This window comes from Eublepharis macularius, chromosome 5, assembly GCF_028583425.1.
Source record: "Eublepharis macularius isolate TG4126 chromosome 5, MPM_Emac_v1.0, whole genome shotgun sequence".
Classification (NCBI taxonomy): Eukaryota; Metazoa; Chordata; class Lepidosauria; order Squamata; family Eublepharidae; genus Eublepharis; species Eublepharis macularius.
Genome location: NC_072794.1, coordinates 11849893 through 11863979, shown reverse-complemented (window position 1 = coordinate 11863979; position 14087 = coordinate 11849893).

Below are 14087 nucleotides of genomic sequence, written 5' to 3'. Positions count from 1 at the left end.
GGGATCTGAATATATAGCTCCCCCCTTGACAATGCTTTGGGAGCGGGATTATTCCTAATTAAATAGCAGCTGCAACTGGAGGTGAGACACAGGCAAGGTGCTCAGGTTTCCTGGCCCCAACAGGTGAGAGATGGAGAACCCTTAGAAATAATGCACGAAGCTTATGTTGCGTTTCCTTTTTCAGTGGCCTCCACCTGGTTAACGCTTCACACTGACTGCTTTTCCTCCCCATTTGTTATCTATTTACTTACTATTGTATTTGCACCCCATCTTCCCTAAAGGAGCGCCAAACATATTAGAGGCTCCCATTTTTTTATGTATGTATGTATGTATACTCCAGTCCGCCTTTCTCTTATCCTCACACTGACCCTTTGAGGTAGGCTAGAATGAGCGTTATGGTTCATGGTTTGTTTCCAACAGGCCTCACAGTTGATCAGAGGTTCAAACCCAAATCTTCAAATCCAAAGCTCTACCCATGACACAACACCAGTTCTTAAGATTGCCAACAGGACTGGAGAAAAATGACCTGTTCCTTTAATAGAGGCTTAAGGAGGTGCCGTTTACTTCTATGCCATGGAAAGCCCCTGTTTTTCTCCAGACCTGTTGGCAACCCTCCCAGTTCTTGCTGGGTTCCCCCCCACCCCCAATTTTCTGGCTTTATGGTAGCTTTCCAGCAGGCAACCAGCGAAAGCCAGTCAAATTCTAGGTACTGCCCAGTTTCAAATATTTGTACTCCCACTTTCCCATTCACTTAAAGAACAACATCACCAAACACAAAGACATCCTATAGTTTTAAACGTAACAAATAAGAGCACAGTTCTTCAGTAGCATTCTCACCAATAGCAGCACAAGAGCAGTATCGAGATAGGGGGAAATAGCCAGTGAGTGGTTGTCCCCAAAGTCTTTGGAAACAGCAAAAGTCTTAACTTTCCAAAAGGGAAGGAACCCAGCAAACCTCCCTCAGAAGGGAGTTTCGCAATCTTGACACCACCACCAAGAAGGCCCTGTAAAGCAGAGGGTTGCAGGGGGAGGAGAGATGCATACAGCTGCTACAAGAAAGCTTGTTGAAACTGAGGAAGTGGTGTACTAATATTGTAATGAATAAGCAACAGATAAGGGAGTCCTTAAAATATCCTGACCAAAAAACTTTAAATATTTGCTGATGGGGGTCTGAATGGTTGAGACTAGGGTTGCCAGCCTCCAGGTGGCAGCTGGAGATCTCCCAGAATTACAGCTGATCTCCAGCTGACAGAGATCAGTTCCCCTTGAGAAAATGGCTACTTTGGAGGGTGGACTCTATGGTATTATACTCAGCTGAGGCCCCTTCCTTCCCCAAATCCCACCCTCTCCAGGATCCACCCTCCAAATCTCCAGGAATTTCCCAACCCAGAGCTGGCAACCCTAGTTGAGACACGAGAGGGAACAAGGTCTTAAGATTGCAGTGGGTAGCTCAGTGAAAATATTGACTCAGTGTGCGGCAGCAATGAAAAAAGGAAATGATCCAAGCTAGAAAGGGACTGAAAATAAAACAGCTTATAACGTCCTGTTGTGTGGCACTGAAATAACGTGTACAGTTGTGGTTGCCAAATCTCAAAAACGATATTGCTGAGCTGGGAAAAATGGAAAGCAGAAGAGGGCATCCAAGATGAACGAAGGATTGGAGGACCTTTCCTATGAGGAAAGGCTGGACCATCTAGGGTTTGTAAGTTTAAGCGGAGTTACTCCAGCCCAGGGCTTTTTTTCAGCTGGAACGCGGTGGAACGGAGTTCCGGAACCTCTTGAAAATGGTCACATGGCTGGTGGCCCCGCCCCCTGATCTCCAGGCAGAGGGGAGTTTAGACTGCCCTCCGTGCCGTGGCACGGAGGGCAATCTCAATTCCCTTCTGTCTGGAGATCGGGGGGTGGGGCCACCAGCCATGTGACCATTTTCTCCGAGGGCAACCCACTGAGTTCCACCACCTCTTTTCCCAGAAAAAAAGCCCTGCTCCAGCGTAAGCCCATGAGCTTAGACTGGAAAAACTCCATTTAGGATTGTAGCGTAAAGGGGCATGACTGAATTTTTAAGTGAGAAAATAAAGAGAGGGAGCTTTTCCTCCTGTAATACTGAAACGTGGGGGCACCCAATAAAGTTGACGGGCAGTAAATTCAGGAGGGACAATAGGAAATCCTTCTGTGTTGTGGGATTCACTGTTTATTGGGTGCAGAGGTGGTCCCAAGCATAGATGTCTTGAAAAGGGGGTTAGATTCACGAAGGAGAGTCCCATCAAAGGTTATTAGCCATGGTGAGTAAAGAGATGTCTGATATATATTCAGAGGCAGCAACCCAGTGTTATGATGGAAGACTTGGCCTCTATGGCCTTTGTCGGCCCTCCAGGGCACCTGGTTGGCAGCTATACAAAACAGGATGCTGGGCCCTTCTTATGGGTTCTTCTTTATGTTATTATCCTGGTCCTAATCTATCACAGTCATGCACAGGACCACATCAAGGTTGTTTCATTGTTATGTTGTACCAAACGCTGTGCAGAAAGTATTGTGTAGTGGTTAGAGTGTTTTCTTAGGGTTTGGGAGACCCCGGTTCCAATCCCCACTCTGCCACGGATGCTTGCTGGTTAATCTTGGACCAGTCACACAGTATTATCCTAACCTACCTTAAAGGGGTATTGTGAGAATAAAACGGTGAAAAGGAGAATGATAAGAGCCCCTTTGGCAGAAAGGCAGAGTATAAAAGAAGTAAATAAACAATAAAAGGGGTGTTTTTTTTAACAGGGATAATGAAGGTTCCTGTTCCAATAGTTCCACTTTAGAATCAAGACCAGAGCATTAGGAAGACCAAGATCAGAGTGGAAACAAGTAAAGAGAATTTTCAAAGCATCTCAAGTAGACGTGGGCATGGACCAGAAAACGGACCTAAATTTGACACAGTCCAGCCTGGTTCATGAACATGCAGTCCATGGGACCATGTTTTGTCACAAACTTTGGTCCGCTTGGGCCAGTCCATTGGTCCGGGGTCTGTGAGTTCAAATACCCTGGCACCGATCTATCAATTCCCTAGGCAACAGAGGGGACGTCCGCAAACCACACCAATCCTAGCCCTGAAAACCTTGATAGGCAGTTCTGGCTGCAAACCAGAGAGCTCCCATTCTTCTGTATGGGAGCAAGGAGCAAGAATTAATTCCCTAGGCAACAGAGGAGATAGACGTTCTGCAGCCCTTGAAACACACCAATTCTAGCCCTTAAAAACTTGATAGGCAGCTCTGCCTGCCAACCAGAGAGCTCCCATTCTTCTCTATGCAAGCAAGGAGCAAGAATTAATTCCCTAGGCAACAACTGGGAAGGTGTCTGTGTGGTGAGTGAGGAGGCTCTTCCTCCACCCTTTTCTGTTTGATTTTGCTTCACTGCAACTTTTTGGTGCTGCAAGCCAATGCAAATGAATTGACATTTGCGACTCCTAGTATCTACTGGATGTTTCATGGGGGTGGCTGCTTTGGGAGTCTGTAACGCAGACCTCCAAAATGCAATCTTGGTCAAACTTGGAGGGTGGCTGTAGGAGAGCCTGCTGAAGCCTTGCTGTGAGTTTGGCATCTCTAAGTGTGGAGGGGGCAGTCCTAGGGCCCCCAGAAGTGACAGACGATGAACCAGTCCATGAATGGGGCGGGTCCGTGAAAAGTTTGTCGTCCGTGAAACACGATGGACCATGGGCCAACGGTCCATGGAGTTTTTCTGGTCCAAGCCCACCTCTGATCTCAAGCTAAGAGGTTCACAAACTTTTAAACACATTGTATTTGGGGGGGGGGGCTACTTGCTGAGATGGTTTCCTGGGACCACACACCCTCCCCAAAAAATTTCTGTCACTTTCCCACATGTCCCCAGGGAATTTTCAGCCGGAATTAAAGTCTGAAGGGACCAAATTTGGCTCTTGGTATAAACCTACCGAAGCTTGGATCGATAATTGAAGCTGAGGTAGACTGCCAAGAACAAGGTGCTTTGCTTTCTAATGGAACAAGAAGTTTATTTTAAAGAAGAAACACAAACTGAGATAAGTCTTAACAGATAACAGATGCTTCCCAGGCAGGCTTTTTATACTGTGTTACACTCTGCTTCAAATGCTACAATTCATCCTCTGAAGTCAGCTGTAATTCAGTATTTCTCTCACCACCAGGATAGTTATCCTTCCCATGTGCCATCCTTAATCCGTCCTCCTGTTAAAACACCCCATTAAGCCTTTATTTAAAAGACAGGGCATTTTTCTCCAGGCCTGTTGGCAACGCTACAGCATAGTTATACCTTCTTTTTGTGCTGCCAGGTAGGTGCTAATAAAGAGTTGTTCCTCTTTCACTGAAATATGATTTATTACTGCTTTTGATTTCCGTGACAGAGCTTTTCCAAACCCATTGGCCAGGGAATTTCAGGGATATTCAGTCGGATCATAGGGCTACTGCTGTATACTGAATTACATGTTTGGTCCCAGCTCTTCATCAACTGCTCTGGTCAGTGGTGGATTTCGAGGTCTTGCCTGTATGACAAGGCCCCATGCCCGAAGATCTGAAATTACCATCAGGCAGTCCTGGCTACACTTGTATGTGGTTCTCAGAGCCCGTCAGAGTCCAAAATCTGGTTCTGAGGAACCTTCCTGTGGGCAGTGATGGCGTTTGGTTCAGGGTGACCCCTCCCTGGCGAAAATTTTTGCAATACAGTGACACAAAGCAAATACTTCTCAGCTGTATTTCTCAACAAGGGCCATATAAATAGAGCCTGTCAGGGGGAGATGAGCAAGGGAGAGGTTGTTTGTGTAAATAAAATATTCGCTCTTGCAAGCGGAATGCAAACTATGTCTCTTAAGTTAGAGGCAAACCATGAACTGAAGGGGAGGCCAGGGTAAGGGGTGGAAAAGCAACATAAACGAGAGGAGGCTGGGAGGCGGAGGAGTTTCTGAGCACATATTTCTAGGGAAGTTTTCTCATGCATTTCTTATATGTTAAAATTCCCATGTGAAGGTCAATGGGAGGGGTCCCCCCCCACGTGCGCACACAAACACATGAGCATTAAAGCATTTCTTTACAACTAACTGAAGGCTTGCATGATCACTATTAGCAGCAAAATGCTCATAAATTGGATGGACATTGCAATGGCTTTGGGAGGAGCAGTAATGCCTCTGTGCGCAATAATGCATCTGTGCGCAATTAGTGCAAAGAAACACATTGCACATACATGCACGCTTGTACCATGGGTAGATCTGTCTGTAAGTTCAGGGGAACAAACTTCCCTGGGCACAGGGTTCACCTTGCCTCGCCAGGGACTCCAAGAGCTGCAAGAGATGCTTCCATCCAGGCAGGCATGAATGTCAACCATTCACCCAAACGGGGAAAAGGAAAGGGTTCGACTGCTTGGCAGAGGACAGAGCTGCTCCATCCCGCAACGAATCAAACCTGTTCTTTTCTGCACTGCACTGAGATCTGGTTTTAAAGTGAGGAGCTTGGAATCGGAGGCTGGTCTTGCTGTCGGCTCATTCCTAGTGAGGAATTAAACATGGGTTCTACATTGCAGGTTGGGTGGGAAGGCAAGTCACGGGACAGCAATATTCAGTGAACACAGCCCAAGGTGATTTCTGAGCCTCTTTGGCTGAATGGAAACTTTCCATGACAGTCAGCGGAGATGAAAAGAAAAAGAAGACACCTGAGCTCTTGGGCATGAATAAACCATTATTGGCCTGAATTATTTAGCGACACTTGTAAAATGCGAGCATTTCTTTTCTCTCTAGCATATAACAACGTGGGGCATGGCTGGGTAGCGGAGATGCCAGTTTCCAATAAAGCCATGAGAATTGTGTTCAGGGGCAGACTGGCCATTGTAGCCACCAGGGATTTTTGCAGTGGGCAGATCACTCCCGCCCCCCAAGGATCAGCCCAGGATAGAAGACCAAGCGTGGCCCAGGAAAAGCAGCACCTGGCCCGTGGAAGGTAGCTTGTTCCCCAAGTTTGGTGTAGTGGTGAAGAGCGGTGGGACTCTTATTTGGAGAACTGGGTTTGATTTCCCCACTCCTCCACTTGTAGCCAGCTGAGTGACTTGGGTCGGTCACAGCTCTCTCAGAGCTCTCTCAGCTCCACTCATCTTACAGGGTGATTGTCGTGGGGATAATAGCATACTTTGTAAATCGCTGAGTGGGTGTTAAGTTGTCCTGAAGGGCAGTTTATAAATCAAATGTTGTTGTTGTTATAAGTGAGCTATGTACAGAGGCCCCCTAAGAGGGGTGGCTTTAACGATGGTTGCATCCAACACAAATTAAATGGGGTATTTGAAATCATTCGGGGAGGGGGGGAAGCGGGAATTCAAAAGCTGCTTATGCTGTTACTTCTAGCCTGGTAAAGAGCACATGAAACTGCCTTACACTAAGTCAGGACATTGGTTTATCTAGGCCTACTCTGAAAACAGCTCTCAAAAGTTTCAGGCAAAGATGGGTCTTCTCGGACATCGGCTACCTAGTAAGATCTTTTCATTGGCACTGCCAGGGGACTGAACTCATGCCACCTGCATGCAAGATTCCTGTTCTGCCACGGAGCTGCTACACTCCGATTATGTACGGAACTGCTTCGCTGTGGATTATAGCTCATGAACACATGTGCTGAACTTACTGAGTCAGACTCCTGTTGATTTAGCCCAAGACTGTCTGCTATGAATGAAGCACTCTGGGGCTTCAATCAGACACAAGCATTTCCCAGCATGGTGGGGGTGGAGGAAGAGGGACAGATCCTTCCAGCTGGAGATGGTAGGGACTGCACATACACACCCTCCAGCATTGCTCAGGCTGAGCAAATTGCAGCATGTTCTGCCTGGCAGGTGACTAGAACGGCGAGGAAGCACAGGGCAGGTGTTTGGCAGCCCAGTGCGTGTCATTTTCACACGGTGTGCCATAAAGTCAAACCACCGGCATGTTCCTGACACTCATCTGGCAGATTTGCAGGCTGCATTTCTCACATTTTTGCTACTGTGGCTTCATGCTTTCAGTCCTTTGAATACGTTCTTTGTGTTTATTTGCCGCATTTTGTATCGTGAACTTGGTTGAGACCGAAACAAACAGAACTGCGCAGTAAGGTCCACGTGGTTCTGTTGCCCCTCCTCCCATTTTCAGCAAACCACAGTGGCTAGGGGTGAATACTAAGGGCCGAACTAGAGGTTATGGTGGCCACTGATGCTATTTTGGAGTCTCTCTACATGAGACATCCGACATGTGAAGAACACGTGTCAGGAGATGCAATGTGAGCCAGGAAGGGTAGTTCAAAAAGACAGAGCTGGCGGCAGGGCAAAGGCTTCGCTATACACTGGAGCTGAGTGAAGGGGCTGTGAAATGCCAGGAGGGAAACTTCAGCCCATTATAAGCTCTCCGGGTCCAAGCTCGGCTCTAGAAGGCAGCTCTAGCCCATTTCCATTTCTCACTGCCCTCTGGTTGAGACCCCACAGACTTTTAGACTGGGGAGGTGAAATTGAGTTTTCTGGGCCGAAAACATGAAATTGACAAACCCTGTGAGAAGCAATCTCCACGGGCTCTGTCTTTTTAAACTACGCATCCCAGCTAACATTGCGTCTCCCTATACTTGACAAACACGCACCAAGGGATCTCGTGTATTAGCGGAGATATTGGCCATTTTAAAAAAATGCTTCTAGGACCCCTGTAGCACAGGGGAACCAGGCAATCGTGCCCCTCTTGCTTTTTCAAGTACCTAAAGAGCCATGGGGGGGGGGGATTCAACACTTGAAACAAGGTCTCCTGTTCCCCACAAGCTGTGAGCTAGGTTTGCCAGCTCCACATTGGGAATTTCCTGGAGATTTTGAGGGTAGCATCTGGAGAGGGCAGGGTTTATGGAGAGGAGGGACCTCAGTGCGGTATAATGCCATAGAGGCCACCATCCAAAGCAGCCATTTTCTCCAGGGGAACTGGTCTCTATGGCCTGGAGGTCAGTTGTAATTCTGAGAGATCTCCAGTCACCACCTGGAGGCTGGCAACCCTGCTTGTGAGCCCAATCAGGATCAGGTCCTTACAACATTTTAAATAGCTGAAATCTTCCCTGAAATGGCATTGGTAACAGGTCAGGTCCCATGGCAGCCATAATAACTACCTTGGCTCAAAGTGTCTCTTGGCGCATGTTGGTCAAGTGTAGGGAGACGCCATGTTAGCTGGGAAGCATAGTTTAAAATGGAAGAGCTGGCAGAGATCGCTTCTCAGAGGATTTGTTAATTTCATCTTCACCTCTCTGAAGGCTCTGTCAATTTTACATCTCCAGTCTGAAACTGTGCAGGATCGCAACCAGAGGAGGAGTGGAAAAGGGCTGGAGCTGCCTTCCAGAGCTGGGCTTGGACCTGGAGAGGTTGTAATAGGCTGAAGTTTCCCTTCTGGCATTTCACAGCCCCTTCACGCAGCTCCAGTGTATAGCAAAGCCTTTGCCCTGCTGCCGGCTCTGTCTTTTTAAACTACCTTTCCTGGATAACACTGCACCTCCTGACACATGTCAGATGTCTCGTCTCCACATTCTCTGTGCAGTGCCAGTGAAACAGTTTGGAGATATGCAGCGTAGTCAGCAAGGGAGAACAGGCCTGCACGTTGCAGCTGGATACAGGAAGGAAACGGGGGGAAAGCGGGGAGGGCATATTTATAAATATATCTTTTTTGCAAAGACAGGCTCTCAAGGTCCTGACACCAGCCATTTCAGAGGGAGGGTGATGAACGAGGACAGCAAACACACACACACACACACACACACACACACACACACATGCACGGCTCTTAGAAACACAGCATTTGTGGCTAGAATCAAATTCCTCAATACAGTAGGCAGGAAATGGCTGTTTTTTTCATCATGCACACAGGGAAATGTGTAATCAGGAAAAAAAGTCTAAAGGAGCAGAGGAGAGAGGAAAGTGTAGCAATGATACAGACAAAGAATGCCAAAGCAACTTTAAATTGCCAGTTTTCAAAACAGTGTCAGTGTGTGCCCATGCATGTCTGTGTATGTCTGTGAATACTATTCACTATTCACTATTTTTTCCATTATCACACTTGGGAATGTTATTGTCGCTATCTGAGGTTTTAGAGATACAAGGATATACAGATCCTGAGGAGTTAGCCGTGTTAGTCTGTAGTAGCAAAATCAAAAAGAGTCCAGTAGCACCTTTAAGACTAACCAATTTTATTATAGCATAAGCTTTCGAGAATCAAGTTCTCTTCGTCAGATGCCTGATCTTGATTCTCGAAAGCTTATGCTATAATAAAATTGGTTAGTCTTAAAGGATATACAGAGACATGGATCAGAAAGACTGGAAAACCATACAGTCACACTAGCCCGGTCACATTATGATTCATGGGATCTCATGAACAAATGTGAACTCAAATATCTTTTCTCTCAGCATCCTGTAAATATTGACTTTCTTTATATTAGCAAGCAGCAAAGAAACTCCGCTAAATTGGAAGAGAGGTTTGATCTGAGGGGTTGGGGAAAAATTGAGCTTTATAAATACGGATATAGTTTAACTTGCCTTAGGCAGTTTGTTGTTTGCATTATTTTCTAATTCTGTAATCCTAGTCCTATTTGTTGTTCATTGGATGTTTTATAGTGTTTGACTGCATTGTTTGGTATGCTTGTCTTGAGACACAACAAGAAAGACGGAGTATAAAGTAAATGAGAAACAAAATGCTTCCCTGCAAAAGACGTCTACACAAAAAACACATTTTTATAGTAAGGTTATGATATTATGAGATAGTTTATAAATAAGTATAGGCAGGGTTTTTTTCTGGGAAAAGAGGTGGCGGAACTCTCAAGAGGGAAATGAGGAAGAAACACACGGGATTCTTTGAAATAATATTATTTTCATGCACTATTGCTGAGTATTTTCAAGAGGTGCCGGAACTCCGTTCCACTGCGTTCCCGTTGAAAAAAAGCCCTGAGTATAGAACTATATATTTATTGTAATTTTCATCCAAAAACGGGCTTTCAAAGGGGTGTACATTAATTTAAAACCAACAGATTCTGTTTTTTCTCTCTCTCTCTTTTTACAACAGAAATATAACGAAAATGTGGGAGATTGGGGGTATGGTATTCCGATGGAAAAAATATATTAACTGATTTTAATGTGTTATTTCTACCCTTGTGAAGCCACTTTTCCTGGTGATCAAAATGCGTCTCTGTGCATGTTTCTTTACAGCTGACAATGCTACTATTCTGTCCTGTATTTTTCCCACAGGTCTTGGATCATTATTATTTCTTTGGATATGCTAGCCTGTAGGGACTACTGAGATCCTGTCTGTGAAAACGGTTTCATTTTAGCCTTTCCCCACTTCCGTTCCATCTCTTACCCACATTCAAGCAGGAAAAATTCCAGGTTGCTCGAACAGCTGCCTAAAAGAAGCAAAACAGGATTTGGCAAACCTAAACAGCTGGGTACAGATCTGACCATCTCAAAAAGGATATGGAAACAGAGTTGGGAAAGAAACAAAAAGAGACAAAACAATCCAGTATCTGGAGTACCTTCCCTAGGAAGAAAAACTCTTGAATTTGGAGGACTGGTAAGGAAATATGATGAGAGTTTATAAAATTATGCAGGGTGTGCATAAAAGGAGAGATCATCACCTCCCCTTTCCCATAATACAAGGATTTATTATTGTTGTTGTTATTTATTTACAGTCCACCATTCTCACTGAGATCCAAGGTGGATTATATACTGCAAGTGAATACGATATAATCAATAGCTAGGACATTCACAGAGCAAAAATACAATATGATCAAATGAAAACATATACAATAGGGTATGATAGCCGCAGATTTGAATGCTATCATAAAACTGAATACATAGATGGAACCTTAGTGAATTAAAGCATAAGTAATTAACATGGCAGTTTTTGGAATGTGAAACTACCCAGTACGAGCCTATCGACATCAGCAGGCAGTACCCAATAGCACAGTCTATAGTCCCTGCCCCTTATGAAGGTGTCTCTTTGAGCTATTTCTTATGACACAGCCCTATAATCGGGGTAGAAAGTCCTTCGGAATAATTCAGTTTTGCATCGCTTGTGGAAAGCCAGGAGAGTGGGAGCTTTCCTGTCCTCCTTAGGCAACGTGGAAGGCAAGAAAGAATGAATCTTAGTTTATGGGCTAAGACTCTCTGAGCGCATCGGAAGCTTTGGAGGACAACACATCCTTCCTCCCCACAAAATCACAAGCTGTGTTCAAAGTGAGCACTTCGCATGAGCAACCTTTTCCGTTTCTGCAGCACCAGTGCACTTTTAGGAACCAGAATCTTTATATTCCATAATTCTGCACTTCATCTTTTGCATTGATTCTGGGTTTGGGTCTACGCCTCTACAACCAACCCACCCTTTTCTTTCTTGGTTCTTGAACATTGAAAACAATTTTTTTTTCTAAAGACACCGAAAGAAAGAATGACTTGTTTTGCACCATCAGCTTTTAAGAACCAAATCAAACAATGGAAAATGACTGAACCTGGCACGATTCAGAATTTTCCCATCTGTTAGTGAATAAGGAAATGTCTCTATTCCAAGGGCCTGGGTATGATTAGCTGCTTCAACCGGAAGAGGCCTGTGAATGACACACCCAGCAATGCACAATGAAGAAACATATTCTTCCTCCAAATTCTTCCTGCAGCACACAACGGTCAACAACCTATGAAAAAAAGTTATTCAGTGGCAGCCTCATTTCTTCGTCTTCTTTTTTGTTCCCACATCCATTCAGTTACTAACAACACAATCCTGACCCAGCAGCGTCTGTGGCACACCAGCAGAACACCAGCATCACCAGTTGGCATCCAAAGGGCTTTCCCCAAACCCATGCCCATGAGAGTGTGAGGACACTGCCAAAGACCCTAGGACAGGCACCCTTGCAGCCAAAAGAAAAGAAAGGTCCATGATGACTGCTGTGATGGAGAGGGGCACAGGAACCAATCAGCAGCCAGCAACAGAACTGAGTCCACTATGATGCAGCCCTGGCCCCAAGAATGTTCGTGGGTCTGGCGTGGCACTGTGGAAAGGTGCATCAGCCACCCCCGCAAAGACATCTCTGAATGGCAGAGGCATGGGACTGCAAAGCCTGCACAAACACACAGAGGGAGCAAGATGAATGATGTCTACCCAGAAGCTCAGGTTGGGAACAAAGGACAGCAGCACTGGAGGTTGCCAGCCCCCTGGTGCCAGCCTCTGGAATGCAGCTGCCAGGTCCACCACTGTACCCTCAGTCCTCTCTAGTCACTGGTCTATCCTTCCCATAATGGCTACCATCTGTTTTTTCTGCCTGAGAACCGCCCCCCCCCCACACTGCTCCTAGCACTAGTACTAGGGCATCCCAGCAAGATCACACAGTCCCTGCTTGCTGCTGTGTGATGGCCACCCACATGGCCATGAACATAATTGGAAGGTGCTGTGCAGAACAGGGTGTGTGTGTGTAATCTGTGCATAAAGGCCAAGGTTCTGCTCCCCCGCCCAGACCCTGTCCCTGCCCAGATCAGGATTGCACCTGCCTGTCCTTCAGGAATCCCCCCCCCCCACACACACACAATGTCCTGGAACTTGGCCATTCATAGAATCATAGAGTTGGAAGGGGCCATACAGACCATCTAGTCCAACCCCCTGCCCAGTGCAGGATGAGCCTAAAGCATCTCTGACAAATATTCTTCCAGCCTCTTCTTGAAAACTGCCGGTGAAGGGGAGCTCACCACATCCCTAAGTAGCTGATTCCACTTTTGAACTACTCTGACTGTGAAAAAGTTCTTCCTAATATCCAGCCGGTACCTTTGTGCATGTAATTTAAGCCCATTGTTTTGGGTCCTACCCTCTGCTGCCAACTGGAACAGCTCCCCGCCCTCCTCCAAATGAAAGCCTTTCAAATATTTAAAGAGAGTAATCATGTCCCCCCTCAACCTCTTCTCCAAACTAAACATTCTCAAGGCCCTCAGCCTTTCCTCGTAGGGCTCAGCCTCCAGACCCCTGATCATCCTCGTCGCTCTCCTCTGCACCCTCTTGATTTTGTCCACATCCTTTTTGAAGTGAGGCCTCCAGAACTGCACGCAATACTCCAGGTGCGGCCTGACCAAGGCAGTATAGAGAGGGGCTGTGACCTCCTGTGATTTCGACACTATGGCCCCTTTGATACAACCCAGGATTGAATTGGCCTTTTTTGCCACTGCATCACACTGACTGCTCACCCTCAGAGGAGGTGGATTCTGCAGAGTGTGTGGCTCCCACTGCCACAGCACATGGAAAAGAGGTGGGAGATTCTCAGGGCCAAGCTAGAAGTGACGAGTTACTCTTGAATGGCAAGTGAACACTCACGTGTATTCCTCCCTGTTCACTTGCGCTCCACTTGCACTCCACTTGATCACGTAGTGAGGAATACATGTGAGTCTGTTCACTTGCCATTCAAGTGTAACTCGTCACTTCTAGCTTGGCTCTCAGTTCTCTGGAGGACAGCCAAGCCCGCCTCCACTGTTTGATGCACGCTGTAGGATAGCTGGCAGGAATGTGATTGGAATCACCCTTGCAAGCTGGAAAACCAAGGAGCAGCATGTGAAAGGGGGGGGGTGCTGCCAAGCAAACCATCCAGCCCCCACCACCCTGAATTCACCCCTGCCCACACTGCCAGCGGCCCCAGCAGCTGCTGCCTTCTCCCTTGCTGGTCTCCTTCTGACTGGCCCTGGTAATGAGGAAGCCTCATGAGCAGCGTTGGCCATGGGCACAGTGGGCAGGCCACAGCCAAGTTGTTACAGGCCTTTGCTCCAGTGAAACTACCGTCATTGCCTGTAACATGGGTGGGAAGGGAAGAGCAAGCACTGGGCCACTGAGGCTATGAGCAGGAGATAGTGGGCAGACATTACATGGGCATGCACCTACCACCCACATGGACATACCAGGCAGGATTGGTATACCACCATGGCCAGTGATGACCACTAGGATTAAACATAGAAAAATAGAAGCTGTAAGGAACCCTAAGGGTCATCTAGTCCAACCCCCTGTACGATGCAGGGAATTCACAGCTGCTCCCTCCCAGAGGAAGGAAAAAATCTTGGCAGCTTCAGGGTGGCCTTGGAGCTGG